Source organism: Mustela putorius, unplaced genomic scaffold (assembly GCF_011764305.1).
Source record: "Mustela putorius furo isolate JIRA1106 unplaced genomic scaffold, ASM1176430v1.1 tig00003834_pilon_pilon_pilon, whole genome shotgun sequence".
Lineage (NCBI taxonomy): Eukaryota > Metazoa > Chordata > Mammalia > Carnivora > Mustelidae > Mustela > Mustela putorius.
Window position 1 is genome coordinate 5,541,709 of NW_025421987.1, and position 15,166 is coordinate 5,556,874.

Sequence of the window (15,166 nt, forward strand, 5' to 3'; positions counted from 1 at the left end):
AGCCTCTGCCTTCAGCTCAGGTCATGATCCCAGGGTCATGGAATCGAGCCCCGCATCAGGCTCTCTACTCGGCAGGGAGCCTGCTTCCTCCTCTCTCTCTGCCTATTTGTGATCTCTATCTGTCAAATAAATAAATAAAATCTTTAAAAAAAAAAAAGAATTTGGTGGATGCAATGTCCCACCAAAACATTTAGCACTAACCTACTTTGAGGGAAATAGTGCTTTCTATTTAGTGTCACTCTTAATTGTCTGATTTTAAATAATTCAAACAAAAATATTTACATTGAAAGAAGTACAAAGTATACACTATCCTTTTTCCCATTTTGTAAATAGAAAAAAAGCTGGCACTTTTTAACTCAGTAGTTTAATTCGATAACTCTTCAATAATTTCATGAATGAGCAATTTAATTCAGGATAAACTAGAGAAAATGTTAAAATGATAAATTCCATAAAGATGTAAATTCAAATTATTGAACAATCAATTCCAGTGAAGAATGATAATTCTAAAAATTATTTTTATGTTAAGGCAGAATTCTAATTTTATTAGAATTAAAGCAGAAATAGTTTTTCATCAATAACCAGCAAGGCTCACTATTTTCTGTCAATATATCAAAACACTGGCAATAATTGCCTAAAGATGAAAGCCATAAATGTAACAAATTCATGAATCTGCTTTATAACTTTTCAATGCTTTAGTAACTGGAAATCATTTTTTTTCTTTGAATGTACAGTAGGCAACATATGAAAATTAAATAGAATCATAAAACCTCGACCACTTACAGAAAATGATACAATGCTCCATCACAAAGGCAACTACAGATTAGAACATAATTTAACCACTGGAAAAATAAAGAATTTCTTTAGCTATGACAATGGCAGTATATCGCATTTGGTTTCACCCAGAACTACACAAGACATTCTTTTCCATCAGTGAGGCCTGCCACTCTTCACTCAACCACACTCAACCAAAAATAACATGCTCTTTCTACGTGGAAAATGAGCAGACACACATTTTATATTCCTTATTCTACTGCATTCTCATTTCAGTTCAATAAGTGGACAGGAAAGATATTATTACATGTATTTACAGGTAAAGAAACTTAGTATCCTAGAGGCGCCATGCTTTGCCAGCCACAGATCAGATGAGCAGTGAGCAAACAATGGTGTACAAACACACACAGCAAGCATAAGAGATCATTAACCAAGGTATAAATAAATGCAACCTGCCTTGCCATTTTTAGGAGAACTTTCTGACTCCTGGCCCACTGCTGGTTTTTATGTTATCGTTGTTTTGGTTTTTGTCTTACGTCTTTAATCTGTACTGTTCTGTCTCTTTTAGACATTGAGCAATTTGTCCTGAATTTAGAAAAGAGGTACTAGAATGAGGGAGTGGGAGGTTGACCTACATCTGAACAATTTGCATATGATTCACCACAATTAAACAATTTGGTTTGAAATAGCTACAATTAAGCTATTATCAGAGAAGTATTTACTAGAGGAGAAATTCTAAATTTATCTTCACGTAGGTCCTAGCCAAGAAAGGGGCCACGTTTTCTGGCACTCTTTTTAAGTAAAGCGAGTAATGAAGTAAATTCTTCCAAATTAATATTTATATTACTAAATCACTGATGGCTAATTATGCTTATGCTTACTTTGGTTGTTTCTTTAAAAATCACAGGTTTAAAATACTCCCCAAAATGTGAAATTAGGGTAGATAAGACAATTTCAGTTGCTAACAATATTTTATATGTATTAATACACATAAATATACATATTAAAAACTGCCTTCTTGATATATGGAAATTGCATATGGTATGTCTAACCACCCTAAAATTATGGAGAGGGTATTATAAAAATGTAAAAGAAAGAGTTAATTCCATCTACTGTAAACATAAAATATGATAATATACAACAAACTGTAGTAGTATATAATAGTATGGAAGAAAAATTCAAACTGATTAAATACTATGTGTTGTATGATAACAATTTTGGTGAATAAGCAGATGTAATAAACTTTTCAGTTATTTAGAATAAGCAACCTCAATTCTAGCTATGTCTGAATTGATGAATACATTATTGCAACAAAGCTAAAACAAACACAACGTATTTTATAACCAGAAAGGTTCTTTTCCTACCTTTATAGGTGACTGAATAGGTCTCTTATTAATCTTCAAGGATGCCCTAAAAAAGAAATGGGAAATTGATGAGATAGAAAGTTTTGACGTTATTACCAACACTGAGTGTCAGTAGATTCTTTGCTGGGGGGCAGTCTATTTACTGTGGCAAGGCATTGGTTGTTCTTTCCACAATATACATGAGTAGCAGTGCTGAAGGTGACATAGGACACACAAACATCAGAATAAAAACATTATGTGTGGACTGACCATTTTTGCTGTCTGTAGAGTAGGGTTGTAGTGGGACTTGTTCACAATTATTAACCTCTTTAGTAATTTTACTACTGACAATTGGTAAAGGTGACAAGGAAAAACTAAAATTACACCATGTTGCTAAAGACAACAACTATATAACAAAAAAAACTACAAAGACTTCCAGATTTAATAATATCTTTTTTATGTCATTAAAAGTATAGGTACTGGGACACTTGGTTGGCTCAATCAGTTGAGCATCCAACTCTTGATTTTGGTGCAGGTCATAACCTCAGGATCATGGGTTGGAGCACCCCTCACATCCCCTTGCCCCCGTTCAAAGGGCTCTGTACCTAGCAAGGGGTCTCTGCTTGTGATTCTTTCTTTTCTCCCCCTGCTTGTGCTCCCCTTTCCCCCCCCCCATAGGAAAAAAATATATATATAATTCCATTTTTGTGGATATGATCACAACACTTCAGCCTGGAGTAAAATCAAGTCTTACATTTTAGAGATTTCAGAGAGATATTACCTGGCATAGGAAATTGCTGTAAGGGAATTCTGGTGCCCTTCATTAAAACAGAATTGGTCTTAGAACTAGAGGGCAATTTAAAAATCAAAATACAACTGACAGAATGGGAGAAGATATTTGCAAATGACATATCAGATAAAGGGCAAGATTCCAAAATCTATGAAGAACTTATCAAACTCAACACCCAAAGAACAAATAATCCAATCAAGAAATGGGCAGAAGACATGAACAGACATTTCACCAAAGAGAATATCCAAATGACCAACAAACACATAAAAATGCTCGACATCACTTGGCATCAGTCAAATCAAATCAAAACCATGATGCGATACCACCTCACACCAGTCAGAATGGCTAAAATTAACAACTCAGGAAACAACAGATGTTGGTGAAGATCTGGAGAAAAGGGAGCCCTCCCACACTCTTGGTGGAAATGCAAGCTGGTTTAGCCATTCTGGAAAACAGTATGGAGGTTCCTCAACAAGTTGAAAATAGAGCTACACTATGACCTAGCAGTTGCACTACTAGGTATTTACCCCAACGATACAAATGTAGTGATCTGAAGGGGCACGTGCACCCAATGTTTAAAGCAGCAATGTCCACAATAGCCAAACTATGGAAAGAACCCACATGTCCATTGACAGATGAATGGATAAAGAAAATGTGGCACGCACACACACACACACACACACACATTTTTTGTATATTGTCTTCTGAAAGACTTTTTTGTAAAGTACTGATCTGTACTAAAATAAGTAGTAATGAAATCATTCTCTTTTGCTTCCCGGCTAGACTTCTTTTTTTTAAATATACAATCACATGTGGTTCTTAATTAATAAAATGCAATTTTGGTAACAACAACAAGGGCTTTTAAGTGTTTTCAAAAGACAATGGCCCAGATTGTTTTGGTGTTCACAGAAACCTCTTTATTTTCAGAAGGTGCAATAACAGAATCAACATTACACGGGCATAGAATCTACTTGTGTTCTTAGGACCTAGAATTTTAAGAGACTGGGGACTGAGCAAGCAGGAATGAATTAGTGGTGGGGATGTTTTCTTGTACTGTAATTGCAGAAACAGCTTGTGTGTGCCACAATGGAAGCTCATAGTATCTCAGTAGGATACCTCTCCCCTTGCTGGACATACTCAGTGATTAATTCATGTTCCTTTTGCAAAATGTCAAAAAGCAAGTGTCATAACTTTGGAAGGTACACCAGCTATAAGAAAAAATTTTTGATAAGACATGTTTCCAAAATGAGAGATTGAAATTACAGAGTTTGCAGTAGATCAGCTAAAGTAGCTAGTTACTCTAAGAAGACAAAGCATTGTTTAGTAATAAGATGTATTTACTGGATTTTATTATGCCAAGTTTTTGATATGGCTTTAATCATGAAGAAGGAATGCAGAGACATTTTTTTTATGTGCCAAAGTTTGAGCAACTAAATCCAACCATATTTAAGACAAATAAAATCACAGAATGAATTACCAAGAAATAAGTTCTTTGAAATTTCAGTCATCAGTCAATTATAGAGTGGTTCTACATTTTTCTACAAGAAGCCATATGACTATATTTCAGCACTCTTATTTTATAGATCTATAAACACACACACACACACACACACACACACACACGTACACACCATAGTGGGTGGGCACAATTATGTTGTATATAAGCAAATATGGTTAAATACTGAAATATACACTTCTACACATTATGTATTTTATGTTCTCAGATAAGCTTAACTAGGGACTAGAGTTTTGGCTTTTTAATATCTCTAAAATCAGGTAATTATGATAAATAAACATGTCTACAAGTTTCAAAGTGACATACATGGTACAAATGACTGCCAATTTAAGGCAAATTACCATAATGTAGAAGGCGAGATTTTGTAGACATTTGGAGAAGGACAAAGAAGTAAATGTCAAGCTACTATTTTTAATATAAAATTAATTAGAAACTCTTCTTGCTCTCTATTCTTCTCTTCCACTGAAGAGACTATTTCTTATTAAGATGCTAACAAAAACACTAAAAACATCTCCTGTTTTAGAAAAATGTAGTTTAATCAACCAAGAAAATTTAAAATATTGTATAAATGTAGTTAAATTTTCATTGCTAAAGGCTTTCATTCTTCCATCAAAATAGGAGGTCACAGCAAGGGTATATTCTGCAAAGAGACCAAGTTACTCAATGCATTTGAACAAGTAGAGCAAAATTAGACCTTGACATTTCTACAGAAGTTTATAGGAGATACCAACTTTATAAAGTCTCCACTATACACCTCTAACATAAAATAAGAATGATTTTTATAATGAACATTAGCACATTATATTTAACATTTATTAAAATAAAATTTAAAAATATAGTTAAAAGCTTTGAGAGAGAGAGAGAAAGGGTATGCATGTGCCAGTGGGTGGGTGGGAGCAGAGGGAGAGAGAGAATCTCAAGCAGACTCCCTGCTGGGCATGGAGCTTAGAACCCTGAGATCACGACCTGAGCTGCAATCAAGTGTTGGGTGCTTAACCAACTGAGCCACCCAGGTTCCCTAGCTTTTTGATGGTCTAGATAAGTCTTCTTATTTTGTAGACCTATAAATGAATTAAGGTATTTACTATAATATAGTATTTATGAGTGAAGTATGTTTTATTATCATAGCATATGTTTTATTATGATTTCATTAAGCTTAGTACAGCCATTCAAGGAAGAGTGACATTGTCACATTTTAGCTCTGAGGTTCCTTTATTGTTATTCTACAGGACTCACATTAACTATATTTAATGTATATTCTACTAGTATATTTTTACTTGAAAACCTATATTCTTCTATTTAGTCAATGAAGAAAAATAAATCCAAATTAGAATATAAAACTGAATTCTTTAATATTAAATTTTTTACATTAATTATTATCCAAGCTTAGGTATTTGTTCATGGGAGATCAATGTATTGTTTGCCTTTTACACACTCTATCTTCTCTTCTATACCCACAATCTGAACGATCTAGTTCTACACTTTGAATCTAAGTTCAGGGTAGGGTGAGAGTTATGTCAGTCTCTCAGTTTTGGTCAGTTTAATAATTACACCAGGAAGTTGTGGTTTTGTTAACAGCACACAGATTATTCTCACAAAGGGGTATCTAAGACCCAAAGCTATTATAGTAGTATAACTGTCTTCACTTCCGAACAATCATAAGATGATTTAAATCATTATAAGCCACTCCTGACCTTTAAAAGCCAAACTTCCTTGCATGGTGCTACATAGCATGATTTGAGAATAGTTCCAATGGTAACTTCATGTCCAAGGAATTTGATAAGGCCTTTTTCCCCACAAAGGCTCAATTGGAGAAAACAATATGACTGGTTTTCTGCCAGAAGACCTGCTATAGAGATTGATCTCTAGTGATTTTTTCTTTTTCTTTTTTTTTTTTTTTGTCAAGTGACAGTTGGAACATGCCCATTAGATTGTTCTAGAAGTGTTCTTAAGCAACTTGCAGAGGCCCAGATGAGGTCTTGTCATTTGATCTGAGAAAAGCAGCGACGGCATCCCAATGACAGATTGTCAGATTGTCATGTTTGATACCTTTCTAGAATAAAAATCTCCATGCAAGTAAAATGTGCTATACTTTAAAATCTCACAGATCTAGGAAGTGAAATTTTTAGCTATGTTTATAATATACATGACAAAGTAAGTTTCATGTCATTTATTAAAAACACATATGCCAATACCCTCTTTAAATGTACTTTGTCTTAGAATAAATGAAATTTGCAGTATTTTATTCCTAAAAATATCTCAACATTTGTTGTAGAAAATACAAAAGAACTGATACTTTTCATTAAGGGAAGGTTACTAAAACTCTTGTTCTTACAGTCTGTTTACCACAAAAAGTAATTTATAAATAAATACATACCATGAAAAATGGTGGTAGGTGCTATGAAGGTGCTATGAAAGTAAAGAAATAAAGCAGGAAGGCAGGAAATGAGGAGTTGGTGTTAAGATTTTAGATGAGGTGGGAAGATTAAGAAACACAGGAAGGAAAAGAACACAAAAGGTCACACCAATTCTTGGAGGCTATCATCAGTCACCTTGGTTCTGCCTGGATGTTTGAGACTGAGATTCTTCTTCTTCTTTTTTTTTTTTTTTAAGGATTTTATTTATTTATTTGACAGAGAGATCACAAGTAGGCAGAGAGGCAGGCAGAGAGAGAGAGGAGGAAGCAGGCTTCCCGCTAAGCAGAGAGCCCGATGTGGGACTCGATCCCAGGACCCGGAGATCATGACCTGAGCCGAAGGCAGCAGCTTAACCCACTGAGCCACCCAGGCGCCCCTGCGACTGAGATTCTAATTCATGTCACATGTGATCTTTCTGAAAAATGGGAATAACAACCTACACTTCGCAAATTTTTGTAACGCACAATTGACTACAAAAATATAGATAAATATCTGAAAAGAAAACACAGTGGTTTAAGAGAATGCACCAGAATGGAACTTGGTGAATTTCCTATAAGACACCATCCTAGGCCACTTCCATGTAGGAATGAAAAAAATTAGTATTTCCCTTTTATACATAAGAAACAGATACTTAACTTCCTAACGTCAGAAAGCCCGTAGGGACATAGACAGGGTTTTGATCTGGGTCTCTGTCACTCTGAAGCCCAGTTCCTGCAGCTCCACCTAAATGACCCTCTGAAGGCCAAAATACAAGGTTCCTTCTGCCCTCATGTCACTTCTCTCCATTTTTAATATCTTGTGTAATAACTGCAATACTTGCTGTTTCTTCCATATCTTAAAAGTCTTCAAAGCATGTTCCTTAATTAGTTATTGTCACTCTTGGGGCACCTGGGTGGCTCAGTGGGTTAAAGCCTCTGCTTTCAGTTCAGGTCATGATCTCAGGGTCCTGGAATTGAGCCCCACATTGGGCTCTCTTCTCAGTGGGGAAGTGCTTCCTCCCCACTCTCTCTGCCTGGCTCTCTGCCTACTTGTGATCTCTGTCTGTCAAATAAATAAATAGATAATCTTTAAAATATTACTTATTGTCCCTCTTATAAAAGTTCTTAAGTAGGTATTGTTCAATAAAGTGAAGGAAAAGATGGTTATATGATCATTATGTAACTTTGTCTAATTGTTAGTGAGGAAGGTGGCACTAAAGCTTAAGTTAGGATACTATGAATCATTTGTTTTTCTACTGTATGGTACTACTTTAAATGTGAACTAGAGAAGTAAGACAAAAGCTCTCCAAATCAGAAATGCAATTCTCTTTTTCCTCTGGGGATGATAAAAATAAAAGCATTAGAGATCAAATCCCCCATTTCTGGTATTAGCATCCTCATAATTTATCTTTCATCAACTTGTTCTACTCATCATTTAGGTCCCTGGCCCCAAACATATTAATTCAATCAATTGTGCTTTGGGGACATATGAGTTGATACTCAATCAGACTTGACAAATTCCACCAATGTTTTGCACTTGCATAAAAATATGTATGATTCAGTTTATTGTTTATATTATCCATGATTTATTTTAAAAGCCAATGCCAGTATTAGCTATACATTTTTTCTCTCTCAGAATTCATCTATAGGTATTACAGTCTAGACACAATAATTTGTTTTCATAGTATGATGACAGAGCTTCAGATGCTCCAAAGATTAAGATTAAGAGCCTACCATGAGCCAGGAGGATAATTGCTCTTGTTTTATGATGAATAGAAGGCGGTTTATTGTATGTGGTATCAACTTGAGTTACTTAAATTAAATCTAAGTTCCTCTGAAATTTATTTCTAGGTCAATAAATCACATTAGACACTGAGGGAAGTTGGTAGCTCCATTTTCTAAAACTAAAGAGAATGGGTCAATAACTACATTTGACTAAACCCATATTGTCTATCTGACAAACAATGAACCTCATTAGTGTAAGAGGTAGATCAATTAAGTTTTGTGGAAGATGATAAAACACCAGGGGAATAATATCAAATCAATGAAAAAGTTCCAAGTCAGAAAAAAATATTCAAAAGATGATTCTAAACCAATCTGTCTTTTGAATTGCTTGGCATTCCTTTATATACTCATATACTCTCATCAAGAGTTTATCTTTACCACTCTCCCAGGTCCTCAACAGTAGCAAATCACTTAGAATATGTTTCCTGGACAGAAGATACACAGTACCTCCAAAATCTTCTGTTTACTTACCACTGATATTTGAATTTTAAATCCCCTTTTTGGCAAATGTATAAACTTCCAATTCTCAAATGACACTCCAAAGAGGTATTTTTATTTTGCTTTGCTTTGTTTCATTAATAACATGTCCTCATCCTCCCCTTGTTCTTCTGACTTTTGTCTAGGACTTCTTGACTTTGAAGTATTAGAAGCCTCAAAGTTGGAGAAAAATCATAAATATTGCATGGATACAAAAGGAAACTGGACAATGGCATATAAGAAGCTACTCACTTACACAAAAACCCATTTATCTCCCCAGTCAATGAACTGGTGAGTTACCAAAATTTTCAAAGCCATTAGAATCAAGGTGAATGCCCAATCTTCACCAAAGCTATATGCAGGTTGCTAAAGGTACAGCACAAACAATGATAGATCTCAAAATCTATAGTCAGTGAGCTTTCATTTGTAGATGACTGCAAAAATTTCTCCAACCTCTAGATTTCAATTTCTCCATGCATAAAGATCTGTCACTCCCATGTCTCCCAGTACCTAGCATAGAGTCTGGCAAACGACAGATGCTAGCTTAAAATTTCTTAAATATAAATTCTTAAATTCTTCAAAATGCAGACTCAATCCTATACTCCTACTCATGCTTAAAACCCTTCAATGCCTTCCCATTGCGGTTAGAATAAAGACTAAAACCCTTCACAGAGTCTACAAGCACCTTCTGGTTTAGCACCTTCCCACTTCCCCAGGCTTGTCTCACATGAAACTCCTACCTTACTGTTGGTGCTAACCTAGATTTTTCTAAGACTTTGTAGACACCAGCCTTTTTCCCACTGACTAAAGACGTATGCTTTATATAATTATTTTTAAAATGCTTCAAAATGCAAATGTACAGAAGGATCAAAACTTATAAAACAGGCTGCAGGGGTGCCTGGGTGGCTCAGTTGTTAAGCGTCTGCCTTCGGCTCAGGTCACGATCCCGAGGTCCTGGGATCGAGCCCTGCATCTGGCTAGAAGACTGCTTCTCCCTTTCCCATTCCCCCTGTTTGTGACCCCTCTCTTGCAGTCTCTCTATCAAGTAAATAAATAAAATCTTTAAAAGAAAATAAAGCAGGCTGTAAATATCCAGCCCAGATTAAACAGACATTACCATTTTGCTATGCTTGCTTCTGTTATCCTTTTTCCCTATTTCTTAAAAAAATAAAATAGAACATAGTCCACTACCTCATTTCACTCAAGTGTCTTCCCAGAACAGGACATCTCTTGCCACCAAGCCGGAAATGACATCCCTTCCTAACATTTACATCTTGTTTTGCCTTATTTTTCAGAGCAGTGATGACCACCTAAGATGTAATATACTTTTTGCTAAAATGTTTATTATATGACTCCCTTTCTAGAATGTGACCCTCACGCTAAAGAAATACCTTACTGTTGCCCAGTTCAACCCAACACATCCCCTTTCCCTTCTCCCCCACATACCCGGAACTGTCTTAGGTTGGCACGTGTGTTTGCTACTGGTGGTTTTACCCTTCCTAAGAGTATGTGTCTCCATAATAAAGATACTGCGCAGGTCCCTTCTCTTTCTTTTTGGCTGGTTAACATCTGTCCATCTTCTAAATTTTAACGGTTGTGCTCCCTCTTCAGACAAGCCCTCCTCCACTAGCTTACTTATTCCTTTGTACGCCTTCTTTTCAGCAATTGTGACAATTAACATTTTCCTTTTGCTTGGGTACATATTGAAAAATCGAACTCTCTTTGCCACTAGACTATAAGCTCAGTGGAGGTGGGGTCAATTCTGTGTTTAGCAGTCCTGGCATGTTGTAAGTATGCAGGAGGCACTAGGGAATAAATGAATTGAGCTGCAACATGATTCAGAGGATGTGGTTCCTTACCTACTACGGCCAGAAGTCAGTCATTTCCTTGGCCCGACTTTCCTTCTGCATTTTCCTACAAATGAAATTGTTGGCCTAACATGAACAAGGATAACAGGGTACCATTTCTCTTTGTGATGCAGACATTTTTTCCCCCACAATATTTTATTATGCTTCTGGAGAGCCTGCCATTTGTCTCTGTGAATTGGTCAGTGCATGTACTGTTTCATATTTTAAGATAAACAACTTTATTGCAACACATTCCAAATCTAGAAGTCACCAAATTATATTTAGGCACCAAAGAGAGAGCTACTTTGTGGTATTTACTGATGTTTCAGTGAATCAAGTAGAAATATTTCAAATTGTTGTTTCATGATTCTCAAAAACATTCCATGTAAAATATGAGATCCAGTTCACCTAAGTTCTTGCTCAAAAACTCATGTAGTATTGGATCAAATTACAGCATTTGTATTTTGAAACTGAGCCCTTTTTCCTCTGGTATTTTTTCCCCCTCACATTCTTTGCAAACAATGTATATAAACACACACACATACACACACGCACGCACACTCCTTAAGAATTACGACTCAAGACAATATAGAAATATCTGTATTAGCATATAATCGTTTCTGTTAGTTTTATAGAAACCAAAGTAAAAGTTCAAGAAAACTTAAAAAAAAATTCTTTTTTGATTGAGTACTCTAAATATGTATTTATATAAATAAAAAAGTATTATATATATTTACATAAAAATAATTAAATATGTTATATATATATATATAAAAAGAATATATATATATGTGTGTGTATATATGGCTTTTAATAGCAAATTTCTCAAGGCCTCATAGAACTCTTATATCTACTTTCACATCTGCAAAGTTATTTCTTCAGTTTATGACTAAGAAGAACAGAAAAGTAGTATGAATTATATTATAAAAATATCTTGAAACACTTTTATTAGATATTCTGCAACCATATAAAAGCAAAGCATGTCTCTGGGGAAGTCATACTTATGGTGCACAAGCAATCAATTCAATATGTATTCTTTTCAACATGGGCAATGACAAGTAAATATAAATATATGTATATTTATTTTTATATATATTTATTTTATATGTAAATATATATTTTTATTTATCTAATTATTTTATATATAAATATACATTTATTTTATTTATATATATTTATATTATTTATATATATGACTCTGAGGTATGATGGATATTAATAATTCCTGATATCTTCCCCCCACCCTCAAATTTCATATTTAGGAACAATTAACAAAAAAACAAGTTTGCTTTCTCTGAAGTCATCAATGCAGTCATTATTTAAAAACTACATTTTTTTTCAGAAAATGTATTTAGTGTTTCTATTATTTACACAGATGTCTAAAACTCAAATTCCTACAGCAAGTTGGCAACATAGATTAACTACATGAACTGGGGTGAACTGTATTTGGCTGCAGAGTTTGTGTTAGGAATTTGTGATCTTTTGCTTTAAAGAAAAATGAAAACCTCTCCTACATACACCCATTTTCCCCCCATATGCAGCAATACTCTTAAATTAATTAATTCATTTTACATAGTGCTTGCTTATATGCAAGTTATTTAAGTTGTTCCCCCAAATTCCAATGAATAGTAAACATGTGTTCCTGTTTCAAGCTGCCTATGGTCTATTGTGTTAGATAAACCTGTAACTGGAAAAATGGTAAATGAGTGTAGTCACAGCAGTGATAGAAATTGAGAGGGATATGCACAGGATATTGTAGGAACATGGATTAGGGACATCATTTTTCACTGGAGTCAGAAAGAGGGTGAGATCAAACCGATTTTATAAGGAAAAATTCCTTAAGTATAAGGTAAGAATTCCTGCAAGAGGAATTGGCAAAAATTTAGAAGTATGAAGAGAAAGCCTCCAGGTAAAGAGATCAGCATATACAAAATCCCAGAGAGAAGAAACAGCATGCTGTAAGAATGAAACTTCTATCACTGAAGTATTACATAGGATATGAGTCAGGGAGTGGCTAGAGATGAAACTGGAGAATGTGACAAAGGCCACATCATGGATGACCTTCTGCTGTACTAAGGAGCTTATCATAATCACTATGACAAATGAATTTACTCTTATTGCCAAATCTTACATGATGTGACTGGGTAGCTTAGTTTCTGTTTTGAGAAGGATTGAGAGGAAATATTAGGACTTATTAGAATAGAATATCTTAGTTGATTACTAAATTTTCCATGGGTTTAAGAATGGGAAGTCATGACACTGATGCTGTGCAGTTGGTGATACATGGTTGATGTTGTCTTTCAATGTATTGAATGTCTTTCAATATTAAGATTTCTCTTTAATTGTAGGTTTCTCAGGAAAAACTTAGAATGGAGAGACTAATTAAGGGGGTTCTGTGGTTTTTCTACACAGAACTCTGTGTAGATGAGAGTTCAGAAGAGAGATGATGAGAGTTTGAAACCAGGACAGTAGGAATACACAAGGAGGAGGAAAGTTTCAAGAACTATCTAGGAAGCCATATTGGAAGGAGTCAAATGTGGCTGATGATGTTGAAGCAGGAAAACTCCAATTTCAGCTTGGAAAACTGGTTCATTCTGATGCCACCACCTAGGATAGAAGGTAAAAGGGTAAAAATAATTTTGAAGAGAAAAGTGCTGAAATGTGACTTTGAGATTTGAGATACAAGGTAGAGCCATCCAGAAAGTACTGAATATGTGGCTCAGGTAAGAGTTGTTCTATTGGAGATAAAAATTGATGGAACTATCAGCATACTAGTAAGAGTTGAGATTATGGGAATCAATTTGCTCACCTAGAAACAGTGTTCAGATTTTGGGGAGAAGAATCCAAGAATGATACGGGGCACCTGGGTGGCTCAGTTGGTTAAGTCTGCCTTTGGCTCAGGTCATGATCCCAGGGTCCGGGATCGAGCCCCATGTCCGGCTCTCTGCTCAGTGAGGAGCAGGCTACTACCTCTCCCTTTGCCTGTCTCTCCCCTGCTTGTGGCTCTCTATCTTTCAAATAAATAAAGTCTTAAAAAAAAATCCAAGAATGATAAATAATAGTGTTTGTTTGAGAAAGGAGGCTTTGAAGGAGACAGAGAGGAGAAATGGTGAGATTAGGGAAAAAAAGAGTGAGAGTCACAGAAGTCAGCAGAATCTCAAACAGGGTGGTTGACCAAGTCAAATGTGTCAGAGAAATCTAATAAAGTAAAGACTACATACGACCCTTGCATTTGGCAATTAAGAGCTATTAGGTGATCACAGGATAACAGAGTAGTTTCAATAGTTTTATAAGGGCACAAATTATATTTAAAAATTACCTGATAAAGTTTTTATGTTTGTTGAATAAATAAAAGCAAGGTTATGATTTGTTCTTTGTACATATAAAGTACAAATAGAATACTAACTTGAAAAGAGACCATTCTATACTATTCTAAATATACAGAAAGATGAATCACATTCTAATTAAAATATGTGTAAGTTTCAAGATGCTTAGAGTTTAATGGGTTAGACCTAGCTATAAAGTTGTTCTATCAAGGATAACTATAATTATTTGCATTTATTTATTACTTACTTATTTATACCTGTTGTTATTCACTTCATTATCATTGTCTTTTGTACATATTTATCTAAATTACTATTATTTCTTAAAGAAGCATACAGGATATATTATTTTAAAACACTTAAAAAGCATCTTTTAAAATAAATTAATAGTTGGAGATATTTTACACTATAAGAAATCTTATTATAAATGTTATAAATTTATTATAAATATCATATATATATAACATGTTATATATAATATATATTATTATATACTATTATAAATATTATTTATAAGAAATAAATAAAATGTATATATTTATTTGAGAGAGAGAGAGAAAGACAGAAGGGGCAGAGGGAGAGAAGCAGACTCCCTGCTGGGTGGGGAGCCTGAGGCCAGGCTTCATCTCAGGACCATGAGATCATGACTTGAGTCAGAATCAAGAGTACACACTTAACTAACTAAGCCAAACAGGCATCCCTGAAATGCTATTTAAACATAGGCAAAAAAACCCTGAGGGCTTTGATTTCGTATAAGGTGTAAATCATAGGTAAAAAATGGGGGAGAAAGGCAGGGCAAGTTAGGTTAGTCTACATTCGAAGCTCATAGGGTTGCAGGTGACTGTTCTAAATAATGGAGTCCCTTTCCATGGTGTCCCACAGTGAACTCTCCAAATATTAGGGACCGTCATAGTATGAC

At 34.9% G+C, this 15,166-nt stretch overlaps 1 long non-coding RNA gene across 2 annotated transcripts in view; it reads right to left on the minus strand.

Annotated features, from left to right (window-relative positions):
- Window positions 1-15,166, minus strand: part of LOC123394363 — a 163,795-nt gene that overhangs the window by 105,441 nt on the left and 43,188 nt on the right. For both annotated transcript variants that reach the window (XR_006609050.1, XR_006609049.1), the window contains exon 2: window positions 2,136-2,181. This is a non-coding gene — a long non-coding RNA (uncharacterized LOC123394363). The remainder of the gene's footprint in view (window positions 1-2,135; window positions 2,182-15,166) is intronic.